Source organism: Gorilla gorilla, chromosome 6 (genome assembly GCF_029281585.2).
Source record: "Gorilla gorilla gorilla isolate KB3781 chromosome 6, NHGRI_mGorGor1-v2.1_pri, whole genome shotgun sequence".
Classification (NCBI taxonomy): Eukaryota; Metazoa; Chordata; class Mammalia; order Primates; family Hominidae; genus Gorilla; species Gorilla gorilla.
The window spans coordinates 139,997,170-140,020,368 of NC_073230.2; the positions used below are offsets into that span (position 1 = coordinate 139,997,170).

Here is a 23,199-nt window from a genome sequence, read left to right on the forward strand (position 1 = left end):
CGACCAACACTGGGTTACCAATAATCTTCAGAAACTACCACCTACTCACCGAGTGTAACATTTCTTGTAGTTAGCGACCTCTGCTTAGGAAATCACCAGCTCCTGGCAATGAATCCATACTTCCAAGAACTCACACATTCAGGCAAATATATGGACATACAGCTCTAAATATAGATACAGAGAGGTCTGCCGTGACAGTTCAGTAGGAGACTGGAAATACTTTTGCTTTCTGTATCGATAGTACTTTCTTTCCTTTTTAAAGAGAAGGTTTCGTTTTGATCTTGAGAAATTCTGATAAAACCACCAACTGAAAACCTGCCATTATAAAGGAGGGATTTCACAACGTTCATTCCAAAAAACTGTGGCTATTCATTTCTGGAAGTGATTCACTGCAGAAGAATCGCTGTTTGGGGGTGGAGGGAGCGTTGATTTTTAGAAGCCAGCCTGCCCTCTGAGAAGTGAGCAGGAACCTCTGAGATGGCAGCCACGTGCCTTCTGACCCCCAGCCCTGCTCCCTGAATCACCACCCCTCGAGATGACACGCAGTGACCAATTTCCTCTTAAAACTCCCTTCTGTTCAAAAACCCTATGATCCATGCACCCTGTGTCTAATCCTCTGCGATGGGGCCAGTCTGCAGATCCGTCTGGGCGGGCTGCGGTAGCATTCTCCACCTGCCAACACTCAGTTGCTGGTGAGTAACCAGCATACGGACTCTCACTTCCTGTGAGTATTTCTGAAAGAGCTTATGATATTTCCTTCAAAAAAAAAAAAAAAATTGTGGGGAGGAAAGCCACTCAGGGAGGAGAAGCAACTTCAACAAGCAAAGCTAAAAGCATGCAACGTGATCACTGTTGACCAGACACGCCTAATTTTAATTTGGTTTCTCAACCCCTGTGTAATTAAGACAGCCCAAAGAGAACAGCATCAAGAGGAAAAAAAAAAAAAAAAAAAGACATTTCACAAATGCTTAGACCTTCAGTGCGCGTGACCAGAAAAGTAATTTTAAGATTCAAGCGAACCAATCTGAGGCTGGTTGGAGCATTAACCCTTCAAGGAAAGAGAAAGAATTATTTTTGTTTGGCCCCAAATTTCAAATACGGAATTCATCTTCCCTACCAGGAACTGAGATACCAAAAATCAGCCTCTAAATACCATCCTCTGGGCTTGTAAGATGAAAAAACTTTTTCAGATTTGTCCATCACAGGGGTAGAAAAATACCTATTTATGAGATCCAGCCACATTAACAGAGCAGCCGACATGGTGTTCACACTCAGGCACCCTTTGAAAACCGGCCACTAAGGCTAAAATGTGACATTTTGTATTTCTCTAGGCTGTAGCCAAACCTGTTAATTTATGTTAGAGAGAAGAGCAGCATTTCTTGACAACTGGGCAAAATGAGTAAGAAAACTTGCTTTCATCCCACCTTACAGAGTATCAATGGTGACAAAGCTCACTTTCTGAGATTAGTAGACGTTTTGCTGAAAGAAAGATTTTTCAGAGCCTGTCCTTCAGCTTCAGGCTGTGAATGTGCTTCCAACTTGGGGCCTCCATGTGCCTGCATGGTGGGGAGGGGGGCTCTTGAAGGGGGAAGGAGGAAAATACAAGCTTCTACTTAATGGGGACTGAAGAATAAAACAAATCACCCAAATTCACACCTGTATTTTTCACACAATCCATGGAAGCCCTTAACTTGAAACACGGCAGCACTTTGCCACTTAGACCCCAACTCTTTTATTTCGCATTTTTGGATGTGAAATTCTGGAAGGGAATTTTCACTTTTTTTTTTTTTTTTTTTTTGAGACGGGGTCTCACTCTTGTCACCCAGGCTGGAGTGCAGTGGTGCGATCCTGGCTCACGGAAGCCTCGACTTCCTGGGATGTGATAAGCTTTTACCATCTTTACCAAACTGATATTTTAACAAGAAGAGTATGGAAATCATTTGCCTGATACACATAATTGATTGATTGATTGATTTTAGAGGCAGGGTATCACTTCATCTCAGCCTCCAGAGTAGCTGAAACTACAGGTAAGTACCACCATGCCCAGATAATTTTTTTTTTTTTTGGTAGAGATGACGCCTTGCTATGTTGCCCAGGGTGGTCTCTAACTCCTGGCCTTTAGCAATTCTCCCGCCTTGGCCTCCTAAAGCACTGGGGTTACAGGCATGAACCACTGTGCGCAGCCTGCATGATGTAATCTCCAAATTGAGGGTGAGTAAAAAGTAGCACCTATAACTAGAGGTAAATTTTTAATTTAAAACAACTACACTACACAATAGTCATCTCCTCAGCCCTTGCCCACGAGATCTTATGAACCTCCTCAATAGAAAAAAAGGAATAGTCTGTGATAGGATCAAAGGAACAAGAACCCTTTACATGGAGAGTAATTTTAAATAGCTACAATTTTTGAGCTTGTCCGTTGATACCGAGCTCAGCAAAAGAAAAAGCAGTGATTACAGGCCTGACCACTACTCAATGATTAGAATATTCACTCTTCTCTATTACTTAGAAGGAAGCCCCCCTCTCCCACTATGTCAGGTATACACACAAGTGCACAGCTCTCAGTGTTTCTGTGTAATTTGTTCCTGTTTCAGACAGCTTTCCAGAAAAGTTCCTCTTAAATCCTGGGTGGCCAATGCAGAGGTTTTAAAAAGAGGAAAGTAGAACAAAACAACAAAAAGATCATGAAATAGAAGCTTGGGGAGAGGGGAGCAAAGAGAACATGAATCTAACAGATGCAGCAGTTGCAAAAAAGCTGCTATCCTTTAGAAACTCCTGTTAATTTGGGGACCTAAAGGGAGCTATTTCTAAGGCTGGATGTTAAGAATGTGATGAAACCATGGAGGCTGTCCAGGTCCTTGCTATGCTGTGGACACCATTCAAGAGTTAGAGAATCCACCCTCTCCAAACAAAGTAAAACCCCATGACAAACGTCCTTCATGTTTAACATTTACTCAGTTCTCTTTTAAACAATGAAATGGAGCGCACTCTTTCGTGGCACTTTTATAGGCAGGAGAGAGAGTGGTCTCACAACGGAAGGGCACCAGCCACTGAGAAGTCCTAAGGCCGTGTTTGAGTTCTGGCTCATCTTTTTTGCTAATTTGCTCTTGTGCATATCACCCAACCTCGCTAAGCCAGTTTCATCATCAGCGAGAACAGCACACTGATATGCAGGGCCAGCTCAGGCGCTACCACGAGCTACACATCCGTCCATTCGTTTAATCTTCACAGCAGCCCTGGAGGTAAGTTCTATTTTTAATCCTCATCCTACAGATAAGGAAACTGAGGCCCAGGGTACTCAAGGACATGCCCAGGGTTACACAATCAGTAGGTGGTTGAGCCAGGATTCAGAGCCAGGGAGCCTGACCTTGACTCCACATCCAGAGCCTGCCCTCAGCATGTCTGCCAGTAACACCCAGGTTGGCTGCACAGCAAGGAAAACAGCATATAAGAAACTACCTTAAAACCTACAAAGACCATGAAAACACAAGGTAGATTTTTAATCATGTCACATGCAAATATATTCTCTGTAAAAATGTAATGAAGATTCAGGACAACGAAGCAGTGGTAACTCTGCTGATCCTGTGAAAACAGTTTCACCTCACTTGCAAGTTACTTAAGTTGCACAATGTGTGGTACTGAGTTGTAGAGGTAGAAGGGATTCAGAGATCCTGTTTTCCGTCAGGGTGGTTGGGTGAGGCTCCCAGACACAGGGCTGAAGTCTGAACCTTCATCCTTTCACTCCCAGCCCGATGATGTGCCACTGTGTCATAGCCACATGGTGGTTATGAATGCATCTGGAACTCTACATTTTAATCTGCCAGGCATCCATCCATTCGTTCACATAATTCACGTGTGTGTAATAGTAACCTTCAGAAAGGAATGTCACAATATTTTTCTCATTACAACATCTTTAGACTTTAAGATGAAAAGGGTGAAGAAAGAAATCTTTTCTAAATCTTTTATTCCCGCTATTCATTTTTTTATTCAAGGAAAAACAAAGCCTCTGTTAAAGCTCTGCTTACGATGAAATGTAACTGAAGTTCTATCCAATTCTTTCCTCTTCTCTGTAAACTTGGTCACATGCAACAGCCTCTCTGATGTTAACAGGCTGTTCCTCCCAAGTGCCTGCAGATCATGGCGGAGTCACTGGAAGGAACTTGCCTCGGTGGCAGTTTGGAGGCTTCCCGGGCTTTAATGATGAAAAATGATTTGGTCATTTAAGACAGAGCCCCCGCTCTGTTGCCCAGGCTGGCGTACAGTGGCATGATCATAGCTCACTGCAGCCTCAAACTCCTGGGCTCAAGTGATCCTCCTGCCCCAGTTTCTTGAGTAGTTGGGACTACAGGTGTGTGCCACATCTGGCTATTTTTTTTTTTTAATAGAGAAGGGGTCTTGCTATGTTGCCCAGGCTCGTCTTGAACTTCTGGGCTCAAGCAATCCTTTCACCTAAGCCCCCCAAGGCAATGGTTCACAGGTTCACAGGTATGAACTACCATGCCTAGCCTAGCTATTTACTCTTAAAGGAAAAAATAATTTTTTATTTAGTTTTCAAGCCTTTCATGCTATTTACACTAAAGTTTGGCCTTATTATTTTTGCTTAGAATCTTTTAATGGTTTTAGGTCACGTTGGGTCACATCAAAACACTTGAAAATGCCTCTTTCTAAAACAAAGACATTCGTTGACAAAAAAAAGTTAAAAGAAAAAAGGAGAGCAGCCAGGTATTTAGTTCCATTTAAGAGAGCACAGACGACTGTATGCAAGATTCTGGAAAATTTATGTACGTTAAATTTATAAGCCAGCACTTTTTTCCCAAAGATTTATTTGGTGTGAAAAGTTACTTCCTGTACTGTAATCATAAAATCAAATGTTATTTACTCCTGTCATAACCATTCACATACTTCCTGCCATAAAAACTTAAACCTGGCTAGAATATTAAATAAAACATGCAAAAAACTACAAGTTCAGGAAGTGACTGTATGTATTATATACATTAAGTTCATATTCCAATCTAAGAGAAAGCTGAATCACCCCTACGTAGGAAAACCAGTATTATGTTTTATCATCTGGGGTGACTAATCCCACAATGGCCCGTGCAATGAACTTTAAGGGTAAGAAGGGCTTTCTCTTTTGCACTAAGCTCAGTCCATAGTTTTGTGGGGGCTGTCAGGACGTCTCGCAGGTCTGCCGTGTGTAGTGGGCTGAAATACACTGCACATGGCCCAGAGTTAAAATCGTAAAGATCCAAAGACTGACTTAGGGTAGATGTGCATACTTTAAATGCATGTGCAGGTTTTTCTTTGGTGCCTGCCTACTTCTAAAAGAAAACAAGCTTCTAAATGCTTAGGCTTTGGCGTGTCGGGTGGGAAAATCAGAGCCAGTGTACACATCCAATGATAGAAGAAAGCGTGCGTGAACAGATTTGTTTACAAAACAGGGCCCAGCAAAGTCTGTCTCTCAGTGCCTCGGCAGGATCCATCCAACAAAACAAACACACAAACACACTGATCTAGGGAACTCGCTCTTCCTTCTGATGAAGGTGTAACAGTTTGTGATTGTAACTGGGCAGTAAGTTACAACATAATCACCTGACCCAGGTTTGAATTGGAGATACGCCAACAAATCCAGTTTAACACAAGTGCGCGTGCGCACATTTGCCACACACACACACACACACACACACACACACACACACGGTTATATGTAGTACAGTGGTTTCAGCTCTCCTTCTGTGGCATTAATCTCAAATCTGTATCTTTAATGGTAGCTACCTCTCCTACCTATATCTTTAACATATTTCTATCTGGATAAGGCAGTCCCTTTAAATTCATCATGAAGCAAAAAAACCAACACCATTCTACTGATTTTACTTTACTTAACTGTATAGCCATCCCACCAGGGTTGAAAGTTTGGCCTCTGGACTCCCTTCTTCACTGAGCTGAGCTGAGCCATTCTGTCACCAAGTCTAGTCAATACTTATTTTCAATGTCTGCTGCCTCCATCCTCTCCCTCCCACTCCCATTTCCAGTCACCCAGGATGCACCTTTCTCTCTGTCCTTGGACAAGTAAGACAGCCTTTGTAATTGGTTCACTTGCCAAGGAGCAACTGGGTGGTGAAGAAACACAGCAGGCAGTAGGAAGGCTGGGTTCTAGGCTTGGCTGTGCCAGAACCAAACCATGTGATGCCAAGAAAGTACATCATATCCTTGGGCCTTAGTGTTCTCACCTATGCCATGAAAAAAATGGCTATCAAATGGTATTAGCTGATGCAGAGCATACAGAGTCACCCACTGCGGTCTTCTAAAACATAGTAAAATTCATGTCGCTGCATTCCTCAAACATTTTCTGTGACTTTGCAATGTCTAGAGGGTAAAACTTAAGTTCTCTAGCTTCTGGGCTTATATAAAGAATTAAAATAAGTGTAAAAGTCTCATATAAAATGTAAGGTACCACACAAAAGCAATCACAGCGCTATTGAGGACAGGACTATTTCTTAAACTCGTGCACAGCGTATTACTCAGGGTTTTATACGTATGGGTTCTAACCCTCATGACCATGATGCAAGGTTGGTTTTGTTACTCTATATAAAAGATCAAGAATCTTAGGTTCTGTGAATAGCACATTCAAGGTTATAGAACTCAGTGAAGTGTCAGGGGTGGCTTCCAAATCTACATGTGGTTGATTATAAAGCCCACTAAACCATACTGAGTACTTTAAATACAACATAATATTTGGCAGGGGGTGGGGATTCATTACTCGAGTAATCATTATCTGAATCCCTGTAGTTATCAAGTTGCATAAGGAAGCAAAGGTCATCATCATATAAAAATATTGACAAACACAGTGATCACTTATTATTAGTCCTCATTAACATCAGCATCTATTCTTGCTCACTTTCTTGGTTGAATAATGTCATAGAATAAAATGAAAATCCAATGTAGCTCACTTGTAAGGTGGAATTGCAGATTTTCACACAGTTGATAAAAATGATACCAGCAAACTGCATGAGTCACATAGGGTCACTGACAAGACGAAAGACAGTTTCAACAGTTAACAATTGAAGAGAAAGTCAACAGAGGTGATTACATGAGAGGTAGACTCTTCAAGAGAATGGTTTATATATCAAAAGATTAAGAGAGGCCTTCGGGGAAATTCGAATGCTTGTACAAAAATCATCTTCTTTATATGATTCTGCTTTAGAAGTCAACATTCAATCTTTCTTCTAAGAAATAACATGCTGTTGCATCATATCCCAAATTTCTATTATATAAAACGAACTAAATTCAACTTTAGTTTTATTTTTTTCAGGACTTAGTCCCAATAAGATCTTTAAAAAAAAAAGTGACTGTTTGTTTTTAAATGTTTGATTCAGTTTTAAATCAGTCCTCTTAAAACAGCAGTAGTGGTCCTGTATCAGTTATCTTCAGATAACAAGTACCTCCTGAAATGGTAGTAATAGCAAAAAAAAAAAAAAAAAAAAAAAACAGAAGAAAACGATTAACTGATATGCAAGTAGCAGAACTAATTCTTCAGCCCATGATGGAAATAATGTCCTAGTTTTTATCTCAAGATCTCAGGCTCACCCAGACCAGAGCACTCAGCAAGAAGCTATGCTCATCACCCCCATGCCTCATTCCCACCACTGTATCAATGCCAGTGTGGATATGACATTTGTATGGTATTAGGCCAGACCCTGGGCAAGTCTGACTGTTGAGGCAAAACGAGACTGCAGCCCTGTAAACCCTCAGTCTAAATCCTAACTTTACATAATTCACCCCATCCATTCTGTCTTTATCCAGTCCTCTGAAGATCTCCACTTTTTTTTTTCAGAAGACAAGAGTCAGGGACCTGGAAGAATTCTGTCGTATAATAACCCACTTTTAAAAGGCACCCCTGTATCACGATCCTTCCTGACATATACTGGTGTATATATCAAATGGTTTTGGTTCCTGCAAATATTCTTCCATCAAATGTTCAGAGAAGGGCTATTTTGAGAAAGATTTAATGGGATTTGTAACATAAAACCTCAAATGAATACTGAGTTAACTAAGACAACTCTGGAACACAAAGTGTGGTGGTTATAACCTTGCTTTTTCTGGTGACTATAATTGAATCCAAGAATCTAATCTAATAGTCTCTCATGCCAGAAAGAAACCCAAGAAGGTATGTCCTCAGAAAATTTAGTCTGAAGTTGGTCAATTCTTAGGCAGTCACTCTAAGTGATCAGAACTTTATTAGTGAGCTTTTGGCCTTGCAGGATTGATGTTTGCTACAGAGATCTTGGCTTGCTCCTAAAGAGAGTTCTGTGACACTGTGAAATAGCCCCTTTTCTCTGAAAAGCATAAGGTGTTACTCTTCATTGAGAAAATCCTAGAGTTGTGATCCACGCATTATACTTGTGAGTCTTTCTCATGTGTGTGCAAAACATACGTTCAGTAAGGCACGGTGCAAGATTAATATGTTCACATACACAAGAGCCTTTCTGGAATTCAGAAACCTGAAATTGGGGAATGGCGTGAGCCGAAGTGAGACAGGAAGGAAGAGGTGGCAGTTCAGCAGTTTTGAACTTCTGACTGTGATTCCGAATCCTTTTTTAAAAAAGGATTTTGTAGCACTGACCCCAAAGGCAGCACAAAGACGTTGGTGAGTGTGCATTAATCGAGGCCACTGAGGATGTTATTTTCTCCTTTAAGACCCTGCCCAGAAGATGAATATGCCAGCAGCAAATGCAGGCAGTGCTGCTGTTCCCTTCACAGTCTCGGAGGCAGTGAAGCCTGTGCTTGAGACGCGCAGGGCGGAATGCTTGTTTTGGAGAGCATTCAGCGGATAGCATTTGGTTTCCTCCATTTAACCAGGTCACCCAGGCATGGAATGCACAGCTCTGCCAGACAGAAAGCGCTTTGGATGCCTGAGAAACAACAGCTTGTCCGGGCTACTGATGCGAAGAGAGGCCACGGTTTCCTTTTTCTCTGCTCTGAATGGCAGCCTTGACGTCACAACAGCTAGGAACCACTGGAGGGACAAATAACAAGGCGCAAGCCAGAAGCGCCCTGCTCTGTCGCACGGGCAGGGCCATTTTCATCCAGTTCTGATGTCTTCTGTGGCCGCTGCGAGTCGGCGGGAGTAGAGACAAATGACTGGAGCTTTAGGCGTAAAGGCGATCTCTCTCTAGGCTGATCAAACAGCCCTTTGCCCAGTGCTAATTGCCTTCACGGAACCTGGATAAACTACAGTTCCTGAATTAAACTTGTTTCTGATGAACTAGACTTCCCAGGGAATGGGTGTAGTGATTTTGCTGATGGTTCAGACATCGGCACTTTCCCTGAAGGGCTCAACTTCCTGTGTTTAAAAGCAGACCTTTTCTAACAGGGGCTGGTGCATAAGCATCCCGGGAAATACAAGAAGCTCATGAAAGCAGGCAGTCTTTGCAAGAGACCTGACTTATTTTCTAGGAGAAAAACATCCTTTTAGGGATTTTATAATTTAAGTTTAAGCAATTAAACATGTGCATCAGTACCCAACTGCAGGTGTTTGAACAAATGAGTGAAAAACGCTCAGAGGCTGCCAGGCTTAACTCACCATTATCTAAAATGAATTGTCTGTGTAAGTCATCACAGCAGTTTGAAAAGCATGATCTTTCATGTTTCAACCTCACATCAAAATTCTAAATTATATTTAGCTATGTGAGTGTCAGATCATTTGTTTCCATTATCAATGCGATGTTGGGCAATTTGCAGACAGGATCTGAAAGCATCATCCATGACTTTCATGGAACAGAAAAGAGCTTTCTGTTGCCACAGATTTGCCCTAAGTTCAGTCCTCTGCCTTTGGAGCACTGACAGCTCTCACCAAACCCAAACCCCAGTCTGAACCCATAGTGCTCAAGGTACTTTGGGAAAGCTAATTCAGGAAAACCATAGGCTGGAGGGGTTGTCTTTGAGGTGTGTGCGTGTGTGTGTATGCACATTTGTTGGCAGTGTGTGGACCGAGCACAACATATAGAGAGGCAGTGTTCTCAGGACTTCTGTGCTCCTATTTGGAAAAATTCAGCAGAAGAAACAACAGCTCTGAGACACTCAGCCCCTTTCATCAGCTCTTTCTTTGCTTAATTAAATACGCAGTTCCCCCCAAAGCACTCTTTCCCTGAGGTCATAGTGTCAGTCTTGTTTCATGAGAATAATCTGCTATGAATATTTACTCACTTTCAAAAACAAAAGAGGGTTAAAAATCTGATCCAAAATGTCACTTACGACACCTACAACAGAATCTACCCCTCTGCCTCCAGGCTGTCCTGACAACCCATGTCCTCAACAGGAGTCTGTGGTCTGTTCTGGAATCTGGTCTTTGGACTCAAATGATCTTACCTGGGTAGCTAACAAAGTCTTCTGTCTTGTTCCTGCTGTTAAAAAATCCAAGTATGTTCAGGCATTAAACAATGGAGAAGATAAAGCAAAAATAATTTTTTAACTACATCTTTCTTTTTCAAGTGGTGGTTATGCTCAAGAGGTGAAATTTATTGTGGCCCTACCCCTGTTTTTATAAGAGCTTTTTATAGTATAAGAACTATAATTAAGTTTCCTCTGAACTGTTTTATTAAACTTAAGTTTTCAAGAAGAGAATGATAAAATTTCTTAAACTACTATGTTTTCAAGGGGAGGACAATTTATTTTTATTGTTCTAGCATAAGGAAAGAGAGAATGAGAGGGAAAGTGTTTTTTAACCTGTATCCTGATTAGAATTTTTTAATGTTCAAATTCCTGATTATAAACTGCAGTAAACAATCAGTCATTCATTAACAAGCAACTATTGAAAAGGCGATATTTAAAAGAGAAAAAATAAAACATGTGATTAAAACTCTACACACGTCTTCACTTCAAGGCAAACGCAGTGGCCATCTGGGTATTTAGAAGGTGCCAAATATCATTGGGATCTAGATTTAATTCATGTTATAAAGAAAGCACTATATTTAATTTGTTCACAAAAGACCTAGAACCTCGTAGAAATGATGGTGTTGAAGTGAACTTTTAACATTAAAATAAGGTCTTTATTTTACCATTTTTTAAATATGTGATCAATCACAAACATGAACAAACTTTCAATGCTCCAGTGTTCTACTCTGAATGAGAAAAGTTGGAAAGATCATTTTCAGCTTTCATAAATTTTTGCTTTAATTTTCTCTATTTGGAAATCTTTAAAAATTAGTCAGTTTAAAAGTCCTGGCTGCTTTTAGTCAGAAGGGCCTAAGAAGAGACAAGACTTTTCCCAGGGTATCCAAAGACAGATCCAGAGAATTTAAAGCCTGGACATATTACCTGGACTGAAGGCATTCGTTGCTTGCTTTACTGGTGAGGACTGGGAAGACCTGACTTCCACAGTCCTCTTTCCAAGTGGCAGGAAACAGGACATGCACTATGCCAAGCAGCTTCCAGCACCTATGCAGCAGTATCCATGCTCTGAAATGAAGCCTGAACTCGCCACTTCGCCACTGAGGGCTCCCCAGCAGGGCAGGGATGGGACCCTTCCTGGTATCACATGCTCGCTCGCCTCCTGAGTGCTGCACGAACAACAGACTGGATCCCTGTTTTCAGTCTGAGGACACTCGAGATTTTTCCAAAAATTTTCTTCAGGAGCAGACGCTATTGTGAATACCACATAAACAAGCTCTCCCTTTTCCAATTCCTCTTTTGAAAATGGTAGAGAATCAGCATATCTGGCTCTAACTTGTAAAAAAAAAATAGATTTTTTAAAAAGTTTCAGTTTATCACACTCAACCACTGTTATCTTCCAATCCTACAATGTACACATAAAAAATTAGTTTTCAAAGACTGCCACTTGTGCTTGTTAGGAAAAACTTCTGTCTATCCATCCTTTCTATGAAAAAAACTCTATAATGCTAACCTTCCAGAGTGACTCTGTACTAGATAGCTTCACAAAACTACAATCTTTATGCTTACAAAGCTACTTCTAATAGGTAACAACAGAAGCACCGTCATGAACCCTAGTTTCTGAATAGGTACACAGGATTGACACATGCCAGGCTTTAGTTAGACTCACGGTGTTTGTCCCTTTACGTCACGGCACATCATACCCTGCAGCTGCCTTTGTGTGCTTATTTGCTGCCAGATTCCTCTGCTAGTGTGTAAGTGCCATGAGGGCAGGATTCATGCCTATGCTGTTCTTGTGTAAGAACTGCTAATGCCAGGGCCGGGTGTGGGGGCTCACACCTGTAATCCCAGCACTTTGGGAGGCTGAGGTGGGCAGATCACCTGAGGTCAGGAGTTTGAGACCAGCCTGGCCAACATGGTGAAACCCCATCTCTACTAAAAATACAAAAATTAGCTGGGTGTGGTGGCGGGCGTCTGTAATCCCAGCTACTCGGGAGGCTGAGGCAGGAGAATGGCTTGAACCCGGGAGGTGGAGGTTGCAGTGAACCGAGATTGCGCTACTGTACTCCAGCCTGGGCAACAGAGCGAGATTTGGTCTCAAAATAAACAAAAACAAACAAACAAACAAACAAACTGCTAATGCCAGAAAGAGAGGAAGGAGAAGGAAAGGAAGAAAAAAAATAAGGTAGGAGGGAGAGGAAAGTGACAGAAAGAACAGAGAAGAAAAGGGAAGGGAGGAGGGAAAGAAAAGAGGCAGAAACAGCCACTACACTGGTTTTAGTAAATAGGAGTGACTTTGCAGTTTCATTAGATTTTTCATTCATACAGTTAAAGGTTCCTTGTAGCCATGATCTCATCAAATCTCACAATAACCCTGAGTGACCTTTTAACATTAAACTAAAATGTTTGCTTATGGCAGAGATTAGGAATGACTAGTTTCTAGATCTTCCACGTTTTATCTGTACATCACTCATGACAGCAAGTAGTTCTGAGACGGACGTCTAAAGTGATCTGTGTGTTCATACGGGTCTGTGTTTCTGTAAGTCAACAGTTTAAGAATTGTGAAAGGCCAGGCGCAGCAGCTCATGCCTGTAAGCCTAGCACTTTGGGAGGCCAAGGCGGATGGATCACTTGAGGCCAGGAGTTCGAGACCAGCCTGACCAACGTGGCGAAAGCTTGTCTCTACAAAAAATACAAAAATTAGCCGGGTGTGGTGACCCACGCCTGTGATCCCGGCTACTCGGAAGGCTGAGGCATGAGAATCACTTGAACCTGGGAGGTGGAGACTGCAGTGAGCCGAGATCGTGCCACTGTACTCCAGCCTGGGTGACAGAGTAAGACCCTGTCTCAAAAAAAAAAAAAAAAAAAAAAAAAAAAATTGTGATAAATGCCCAGCATTTCCTTCATTTTTATTCACTCAACATGTCTTATAACCACAAAGCCCAGATTTGAACCTTGTATATACTCATGGAAAGGAGAACCAGTTCTCAAGCAACTCTTCTCATTTTTACCAACCACATAAACATGTAGCTTCTGGTAAAACAATACTTCTCATTTTACAAGTTCATTAATCAATAATGAGCAGGCTCAGTGGGGGCACAGGACAACCTGAGCCTGACAGCGAGGAAGGCGGATTTTGTCACGGAGGGAGGGTTCTCATGAAACTCTGGATCTCCCAGCTAGTTGGGGGGCACTAACGAGGGCTGCCCAGAGAGCACGCAAGGTCTCTCCAATCATGCCACAAACCCCGCAATGTCAGGACAAGGGCACCGGTGTTGACAGAGACCTTGGAGTTCATCAGAGAGGTGACATCACCTGCCTAGGTCTCCACTTCCCTGCTCTTTTCCCCAGCAAAACCAACCACACTTTGCATTCCCCATCATTATTAATCCTCCAAACGAGCACAGGAACAAGGAACCTGAGGTGAAGTGAGCCGAACTGGCTTACCCAAGCTCACAGCGCAGGGCCGTCAGCATTGGGAGGCAGCCCTGGATCCTATAGGCCTCATGCACAGGGCCTGCCTTGCTGTCAAGAAAGTCCCAGCCACCGACACAGGCTGCAGGAAACGGCACCGAAGTCACTTGCAGCAGCACAGAGAAAGTGTGAACAAAGAACCTTTTTTTTTTTTTTTTGGGAGATGGAGTCTCACTCTGTTGCCCAGGCTGGAGTACAGTGGGGCACGATCTCAGCTCACTGCAACCTCCATCTCCCAGGTTTAAGTGATTCTCCTGCCTCAGCCTCTCAAGTAGCTGGGATTACAGGCGCCCACCACCACCATACCCGGCTAATTTTTGTATTTTTAGTAGATGGGGTTTTGCCATGTTGGCCAGGCTGGTCTCGAACTCCTGACCTCAGGCGATCTGCCCGACTTGGCCTCCCAAAGTGCTGGGATTATAGGCATGAGCCACCGTGCCTGGCCTTTTATTTCTAAGGGAAATAAAAGTCCCAGCAGAGCATTCTAGTTTTGAAGCATCTCACCTAGGAACACTAACAGACAGCAAATTTAACCTGCTGAGTGCAGCCCTCATTTGGTCCGTTTTTCTTGCCACAACTGCCTACTGCCCTTCTGTCAAGGCAGAGACAGACATATACCACTACCATCTGTGGCTGCCCTGGCAACTGCGAGAACTCATGGAAATAATGCGTCCCCTTGTGACTCTTCATATCATGCACCTCCTGTGACAACCCTCCCCTCTGACAATTACACTCACACCCAGTTCCCACCTGAACACGCTGAGTCCAGCCTTGGAGATGCAGCTTTTGTCTTGCTGAAACCTTCCAGTTAAATTTCTCCATCAATTTTTCAAATAGTATTATTAGCTGAGGGACTAAAGTCTGCCTGGCGTTCTTCTGATGACAAAGGTAACCCATCCCTCCCTGTGCTCTCCATCCTCATGTTGTTTCTAATTCAGATTTTCTTCTCCCTCCTGAATACCTACATCTTCTTCCTGACTGACATGGCTTTAGGAAACACAGCACATTCACAAACATCTGAAGCCAACTGCAAGGCACCCGTCACTCAGCGAGAAAAGCAGAGAGGTGCCAATTCAGATGGCTGAGCTAATTCGCCTGGCTCCCGACCTGTATCACCACAGGGTCGCAGAAATGGAAACTTCTCCGTCACACCTCCTGATGGCAGTCATCTGTGACCCGCTGAATCCAGGACATCATGCATTCCAGTTTCATTTGCGAGAACATTTCCAGGTCCGGCTGAAGTCTAGTGGCTCCAGCAGAGGTCTCAACCCCTTTGGGATGCTCAGTGGGAGACAGAATCAAGGACCAATGATCCATGACCTAGTCCTAGTGCCCATGTCAGTTTGTCAAAGGCCCTCAGAGCAGATTGTGTTTTCCCTGGCGGGGGCTTGACTTCTTTGCTTTAAAAAGGATTCTTAAGTATTTATTGCAGTAAAATTAACCACCTTCAAATTTCTGCCAGATCCCCTTGAGGTATATAGCTTATTAACACAAAACAAATGTGACACTTGAAAGGCAGGAGACTTGGTTTCTATTCTCTGGCCCACTACTGACTTATTGGGTGGCTTCAGGCAAATAAGTGAAATCAAGAAGACACCATTTTCAACAAGCACAGAGTGGGCACCTGGCAGGTGAGCAGTGCCCTGTGAGGTCTGGGGCTGGGTTCGGTGGTGAAACTAGGTCAGCACACACAGCCCTTTGCTGGGGGCCCACTGCCTGGGGTAGGATTTTTGTAGCTGGGTTCAAGGTGGACATGCTGAAATGTGACCCTAAAATGTTTGTACTCTTGAAGCTGAAGGAGTGGGAAGAAACCTGTCATTTAAAGAAGGACAGTATGGCCAGGTGTGGTGGCTCACACCTGTAATCTCAGCACTTTGGGAGGCCAAGGTGGGAGGATCACTTGAGTCCAGGAGTTTGAGACTAGCCTGGGTAACATAGGGAGACCACATCTCTACAAAACATTTAAAAATTAGCCAGGCATGGTGGGATGTGCCTGTAGTCCCAGCTACTCAGGAAGTTGAGGCAGGAGGATCACTTGAGCCCAGGAGGTCAAGGCTACAGTGAGCTATTGTCATGCCACTGCACCCCAGCCTGGGTGACAGAGTGAGACCCCGTCTCAAAAAAAAAAAAAAAAAAAAAAAAAAAAGGAAAGGAAGGGAGGAAGGAAGGAAGGGAGGGAGGGGAGAAGGAAGGAAGGAGAAGGCAGGCAGGAAATCAATATGACAGCATAGCATTGGAGCTAAGAACACAGCTTCTAGAAGCAGACTCTATGAATTCAAATCCTGGGTCTACCATTTATAAGCTGTACTTTCCTCTGTAAAATATGAATCTACAGTACCTACTTCTCACAGATTGTTATAAAGATGAGATGTGTTAATACAGATAAAGTAAGCACTCAGTGAATATGAGGCATTAACCAGAACCCAACAAGGTGTCATCATCAAATATAATAATTGAGTGCATAACTTTTTTCAGTTTACAGAGCAAATTTACATATAATGCATTTCATTTGGATCTCACAAAACTCCATGAGAGCTGGCAAAATACTTCCCCCCATTTTCTTTGAAGCTCATACTCTCCTTGTTTACTCCCTTACAAGTCACACTTGAACAAAGTGACCAGGCAGATTTGGGAAAAAGCAAACAAACAAAAAACACCAGATAGACCTTTAAGAAATTAAAAAACAAAAAACTGTTAACACAAAAATCTCAGTTGATGGGCTAAATGGCCCATCATTCTAAGAACAGTTGGGAAGACAATGCTTTAGATGCCATCTACACGCTGTTAGTTCCATCTCAGACATCTCTCCTGAATAACAGCATCCACCTGCCTGCTCATTTCCAGTGGATTTCTAATAGAGATCTCAGACTCAACATGTCTAAAAAAAGAGCTCCTTGTTTCCCACCCCCCCTCAATAAACAAGATAGTGGATAAATTATGATATATTCACACACTAGAATATTCTGGCAATATGAAGGAACTGTAGCTATTCCTGAAAACATGGATGAATTTTGCAAATATATGGAGGAAAATCTCAAGTTCCAAAAAGACCATGCAAAGTCCGATACTATTTTTATATGTCTCAAAATACCTTTAGCAACACACATTTACTCATTACACTGTGATAAAAATATATATGTTTGTTTAAAAATCAGGATAATTATAAATACAAATTTCAGAATAGTGGGAAAGCAGGAAAATGCTAGGAATAAGATGCTTAGCGAGATCTCCAAGTATTTGTAATGAGCCAATTCTTAAGTTGGATGGTGGTTCACTGGAGCACCTTTAAAATTGTGCTTTAGAGTTTACTTGTATGTTACATACCATCTTTTGTATATATCAAATAATTACAAATTAAAAAGACAGAAATGCCATCCACAAAAATGAACTGTGCTGAAAGTAATTCATATTTCAAAACAATAAGCTAAGCAATGAAGGAAAATAACTCTTGCTAAAAATATGAGGAAGTTAATTTATGCTAATAAAGTTGGTTATGGAATATAATTACTTGAGCAAGGATGACTAAAATATGTCTGTACTATGTGTATCAAATGCCAAGGGGGAAATGACCAGGGTATTTACAGATCAGAACAAATTTATTTATGAAGAATCTTTTTTTTCCCTCTATTTTGCAGACTTTCTTTTTTAAAAGCAAAATAAATTGACGTGACTTGTTCAGGGTTAACTGTTTGGCAGGTGGATGATCTGTGGCCATCCACGATGAGATCACCTCCCTGCCCCGCTGGCCCCCAGCCTCTAGAAGTCAGGGCTTCTGAGGCCCAGAAGCTCAGCGCCACACCTGTTGAAGGCCAGTGATGTCAGAGTTACTCTTCCTTCCTCCAGCAGCACTGACAGCAGTTTATTGTATGCAATTTCTGGAACTCAGATGTTCTAGAAGGAAGCAAACATATTCTGAGATCACAGACTATGACTATGCTCTCAGAATATGTTCTAGAACACCTAAGTTGCAATTCTTAAAATCAACACAGCGTAAGACTGCTTTAGGAGGAAGTGATCAAGCTCAAAGCAACCTGGGCATGATGTGCCTTGTTTGTTTATCTGTTTGAACAGGAATAAAAAAGAGGCCTGTGTATTTCTCGTATTTTTATATAAGAGCTGGAGCTATTTGAACGGCTAAGGAGAAGAAGATAGTTTGATTTAGATTTGGCATGGGTTTAGGGGAAGAAACGTCTCTGTAGCTGGTCCTAAATATTATGGTAACTTGGACTGAATCAGTCTCCAAGGGAGAAGCTGCCACATGTTATAACAGAAGCCACTGGGCTTGGCAAGAAAAGAAATGAAAAAAAGTACAACAAAAGCAACCCCACTTCTCCATCGTGGCGGGGATGAGCTAGGCAGGACGACTGCATGTCTTCCTTTCCTATGCCTGACCAAATCCAGCACTGCCCTTTCAAATCAGTCTTCATCACATTCCAAAGAATACAAAATGCGCAAGTTAATTTTAATTTCCAATGAATTCTTCAGGAGAAATTTTTCTTCCTCCTTCCTAAAAAAAAGAATAAAAAATGCAGAATAGAGATTCAAAATGAGGGGTGGCAGCAAAAATTCTGACTCTCAGAAGGTTGAGAGGGTGCCTTTTTCAAATGTATTTATTTTACAGTTCCCAGAAGGTAAGACTACCTTCTGTTTTGATTCACGCTTCACCATTCGCCACTTAAATTTTTAAAAATTACATCCTTGCCTATGTCTGTCTTGCTATTTGACTGGTCATTCCCAAATATAAACTGCCCTAGTTTGAAGCTTCCCAAAGCCAAGCAAAGGTGACAGACTAGTACAAAGAAGGCCGCTAGTGAGTTTTTACTGAGTGAATCTACATTGTTCCATGGCCTTGGTCTGGATATAGATTCTAAAGCTTCTTACACTGACAAAAACGGAGTTTCTAGCTCTCCAGGTAATTTTCAGTGAAAGAAAATTATAGAAGAAGGCATAAACCTTGGCTCACAAAATAAATATGCACTCAGACCCATGTACTTCATGAAACATACAAGCCCAGAGCTAGACCATGCCATCTGTTTTATGAGAAAAAAAAATAAATTCACATGATTTACTTTAGCTCTGCCAGAAATCATCAGCATCTACTTGCACAACTAAAGACAAGAAGACAAGGCAGATGGAGGCTAAACACCGAATACTGCCTAATTTTGATGTACATTTTTGGGTCAAACCTCTTATAATTTACTATTTCCAAGAGGGAAAATAAGCTTATATAATGGCACTGAATCATTGGCTTCCAGTTATGGGAAGCAAAGGAAATTAACCTCAAGGGGAAAAAATGCTACAAATATAAATAATATAGTTTCTGTTTACGAAGCAGTTTTTCATATACTGCCATTTCTTTCTTTTTTTAAAGAAGATATGTTTACAAAATAGGTGACCAACTAAGGTAGGTGTGTGTGAAGAGAGGCAGTGAGAGAGAGGGGATCCTGAAATTCTTTTCAGTAAAGGAAAAAGATAATTTTAGGGATGTTTTTAAAAATATATAACTTGATGAATTTTTATAGCATGAGTATTATTTAGGTGCTGTCCTAGACCAGTGTGGCATATAGGCTATAGAAGATTGGTCCTGAATGCTAATGGCAGGGATGAGTGTAAGATCATCAAGACTTATTTGTGGGAAGGAGAGCTACTGACAGAGCCATGTATTACATGACTCCAGTCTGGGCTGATAGGCCTATCTTAAAGCATAGCTAGAGGGCAGGCGCGGTGGCTCATGCCTGTAATCTCAGCACTTTGGGAGGCTGAGGCGGGCAGGTCACTTGAGGTCAGGAGTTTGAGACCAGCAACATGGTGAAACCCCATCTCTACTAAAAATACAAAGATTAGCCGGGTGTGGTAGCATGTGCCTGTAGTCCTAGCTACTCAGGAGGCTGAGGCAGGAGAATCGCTTGAACTGGGGAGGCAGAGGCTGCAGTGACCCAAGATTGTGCCACTTGCACTCCAGCCTGGGTGACAGAGTGAGACTCCATTTCAAAAAAAAAAAAAAAAAAAAAAGCATAGATAGATAAAATGTCCTGGAATCACTAAAATGGATAAATTATGATATCCATAAAGTGGATAAGTTATGATATATATTCACACACTAGATACACACATTATGATATATTCATATATATCGTGAAGGCTAAACCCACATGAGTCCATAACACACTCACAGGTCTGTGCCCTTTGGCCCTGGCCCTCTCGCCATTCGGAAGCGATCTCAGAGAACACAATGAGTCTGTTATTCGCTCAATATACAGTCATGTGCAGCATAACATTTCAGTCAATGGTGCACCACACCCATGATGGTGGGCCCGTGAGATTACATGGAGCTGAAAATTCCTATTGCCTAGTGACACTGTAGCCACTGTAACACACTGCAGGGCTTTACTTTTTCTATGTTTAGGTATGTTTAGATACATGAGCACTTACCATTGTGTTACAATGTATTCAGTACAGTCGTACTGTACGCTGCACAGGTTTGTGGCCTAGGAGCAATAGGGCCATATCATATCGCCTAGGGATGCAGTAGGCTATACCATGTAGGTTTATGTGTATACACTCTATGATGTTCACACGATGACAAAACTGCCTATCCCCATTGTTAAATGACGCATGACTGTATATGCATTAAGTACCTACTGTGTGTCAGGTAGTGTACTTGGCAGGTGCTGACGTATGGTGGTGAATCAATGAAGAAAGTCCCTCATGGAGTTCATAGTCTATGGGGAAGAATGGTGAGCTCCAGTATAGATACCCAGTATATATATAGAGAGCTCCAGTATCGACACCCAGTATAGACATAGCCAAGTGACCAAGAGCACTGGCTTGGAGTCATTCAGATGAGGTTTAATCCTTGGTTCTGCTACTTGCTTTGGAAATGTGACTCCCTAATCACTGCTTACTTTATATGTAAAATGGGATGGTAGTGCCAGCCTTTCGGGGCTATTGAGAAGATTCCATGAGACAATGTTTATAAAGCACTTACAACAGCATCTAGCACACAACAGACCTAATAAATGGGAGTTATGATGATTGTTCTCTCAAAGATCCAAGGGACACACACAAAGAGGTTTGCTATTTTCTCCCCCAGAACACACCCCAAAATGCTGAACCAGGAGCCAACTCATATCACCACTTTATTATGCTCCTGTATGACCCTGGGCAAATCAGATGCCCACCAGTGTCACTAGGATAGACAGCAAAGTCTAGTTGCTAAAAATATACTCCAGCAGGTGGTCTACAGTGTTGCTGTAATGGGAATGTTTTCTGTTTTTCAAGGAGCTAAGAAGCATTATCGGATGGTCTCTTGAAAAATAACTTATAAGCATTTTCTCTTTCAATACAAGCCCTACCAAGAGCACACTACCATAATAAATATTCTGGACAATGGTTGCAAAGGGAGAGATGAAAAGCTGTGCTCAGGGCATTAAGCTGAGAAGCGGTGGAGTAGTCAATAGCACAACCTCTGCAGCCAGGCTGCCTGAGTCTTCAGTCCAGCTCTGTCACTCACTAGCTGTGTAGCAATGACCACATCGCTCACTGGACTCATTGCTTAAAATCTGTAAAATGGGATAGTATTATTCCCTATCTCATTAGGTAGTTGTAAGGATTAAAATCACTAACACCTGTAGGGCAACTAAAACAGCACATGACATACAGAGAACATTCCATAAACATTACCAATAATTACACATGGCAAACTCAGTAACTTTATTACCTTGCTAATAAAAACATGAGGGCCAAATAGCAAGAAAGTGACTGAACTACACCAGAGGTTTGAAACTTGAGTTTTCTCCTTGGCTCTCCCATCAACTGTCTGCATGACTGTGGGTACATCACATCCCTTCTATATTTCACTATTCTCATCTATACAAATAGCAATATACGCACACACCAAGAACACCTAGAGAAGCCTGATGCAGCTTTCTGCTAATATCAACTGGAGCCGAACAACTTAAATTTATTTATCTTCCTATCTGCATTAGTCAGGGTTCTCCAGAGAAACAGAACCAAGAGGGAGAGAGGGAGAGGGAGAGGGAGAGGAAGAGGGAGAGGGTGATTGAAAGGGAGATTGAGATTGAGAGAGAGAGAGAGAGACTGAGATTGAGATTGAGAGAGAGAGTGGTGGGGGTGGGGGTAGATACTGATATTTACCTTAAGGAACTGGCTCTTGCAATTACAGGGACTGACAAATCCACAATCTTCAGGGCATGCTGGTGACCAAGGGAAGAGTTGATGTTGCAGTCTTTTTTTTTTTTTTTTTTTTTGAGACAGAGTCTCACTCTGTTGCCCAGGCTAGAGTGCAGTTGCATGATCTCAGCTCACTGCAACCTCTGCCTCCTGGGTTCAAGTGATGCTCATGCCGCAGCCTCCCAAGTAGCTGGGACTACAGGCGCCTGCCACCATGCTCAACTAATTTTTGTGTTTTTAATAGAGACAGGTTTTTGCCATGTTGACCAGGCTGGTCTTGAACTCCTGATCTCAAGCGATCCACCCATCTCAGCCTCCCAAAGTGCTGGGATTACAGGCGTGAGCCACTGTGCCAGGCCGATGTTGCAGTCTTGAGTCTGAAGGGAGTCTGGAGACAGAGTTCCTTCTTCTTTAGGGACTTCAGTCTTTTTCTCTTAAGGCCTTCAACTGATGATATATGAGGCCTACATACATTACAAAGGATAATCTGCTTCACTCCTTCTACTGATATAAATGTTAAACCTCATCTAAAAAAATACCTGCACAGCGACATCTAGACTGGTGCTTGACCAAGTATCTGGGTACTGTGGCCTCGCCAAGCTGATACATACAATTAGCCATTACACCATCCTTTCAGAAGGGGTGATGCCCACACCGAAGGAAAAAACCTCTAGATTCCACAGCCATTTAATCTTCTATTGGAGACCATAATCGAGGCAAGGAATTCAGATGAGGCTACTCTTTTCTTCACAGGTGAATTCCAAGCGTCTCACAGCTTCCAGGGCATTTCTTGTTCTGGTTCCTGCTCACCTGTCTTATCTCCTTGCTCTTCCCTCCATTCCAGCCACACGTGGTTTTTGGTTTAAAGACACTGTGTTCCTATCTTGCTCTGCCTGAGTACGCGCTACTGCCACGGCCTGGGGTATGCTGTTTTCCCACTTTTTATCTGGGTCCTCATCATTTGAGTCTCATGTTGAGAACCACATCTGCCTCTAGAGAGCTTCCCTGACCTGACAAGGTTAGGCCAGTAAGTTCCTACAGCCAATCTGCACACCTCCTGCCTTACACTCAAGCCACGCCATCAGGGCTCCCTCCCAGCCTGGCAGCTCCGTGAAGGACACACCTCTCTTGTTGGTCACAGCATTC

The 23,199-nt window shown here is 42.4% G+C and overlaps 2 long non-coding RNA genes across 8 annotated transcripts in view; both read right to left on the minus strand.

Annotated features, from left to right (window-relative positions):
• Window positions 1-19,850, minus strand: part of LOC134758850 (uncharacterized) — a 37,508-nt gene extending 17,658 nt beyond the window's left edge. For all 3 annotated transcript variants that reach the window (XR_010134508.1, XR_010134509.1, XR_010134507.1), the window contains exon 1: window positions 50-19,850. This is a non-coding gene — a long non-coding RNA (uncharacterized lncRNA). The remainder of the gene's footprint in view (window positions 1-49) is intronic.
• LOC101134595 (uncharacterized) overlaps window positions 1-23,199 on the minus strand; it is a 228,163-nt gene that overhangs the window by 30,702 nt on the left and 174,262 nt on the right. The window lies entirely within an intron of this gene.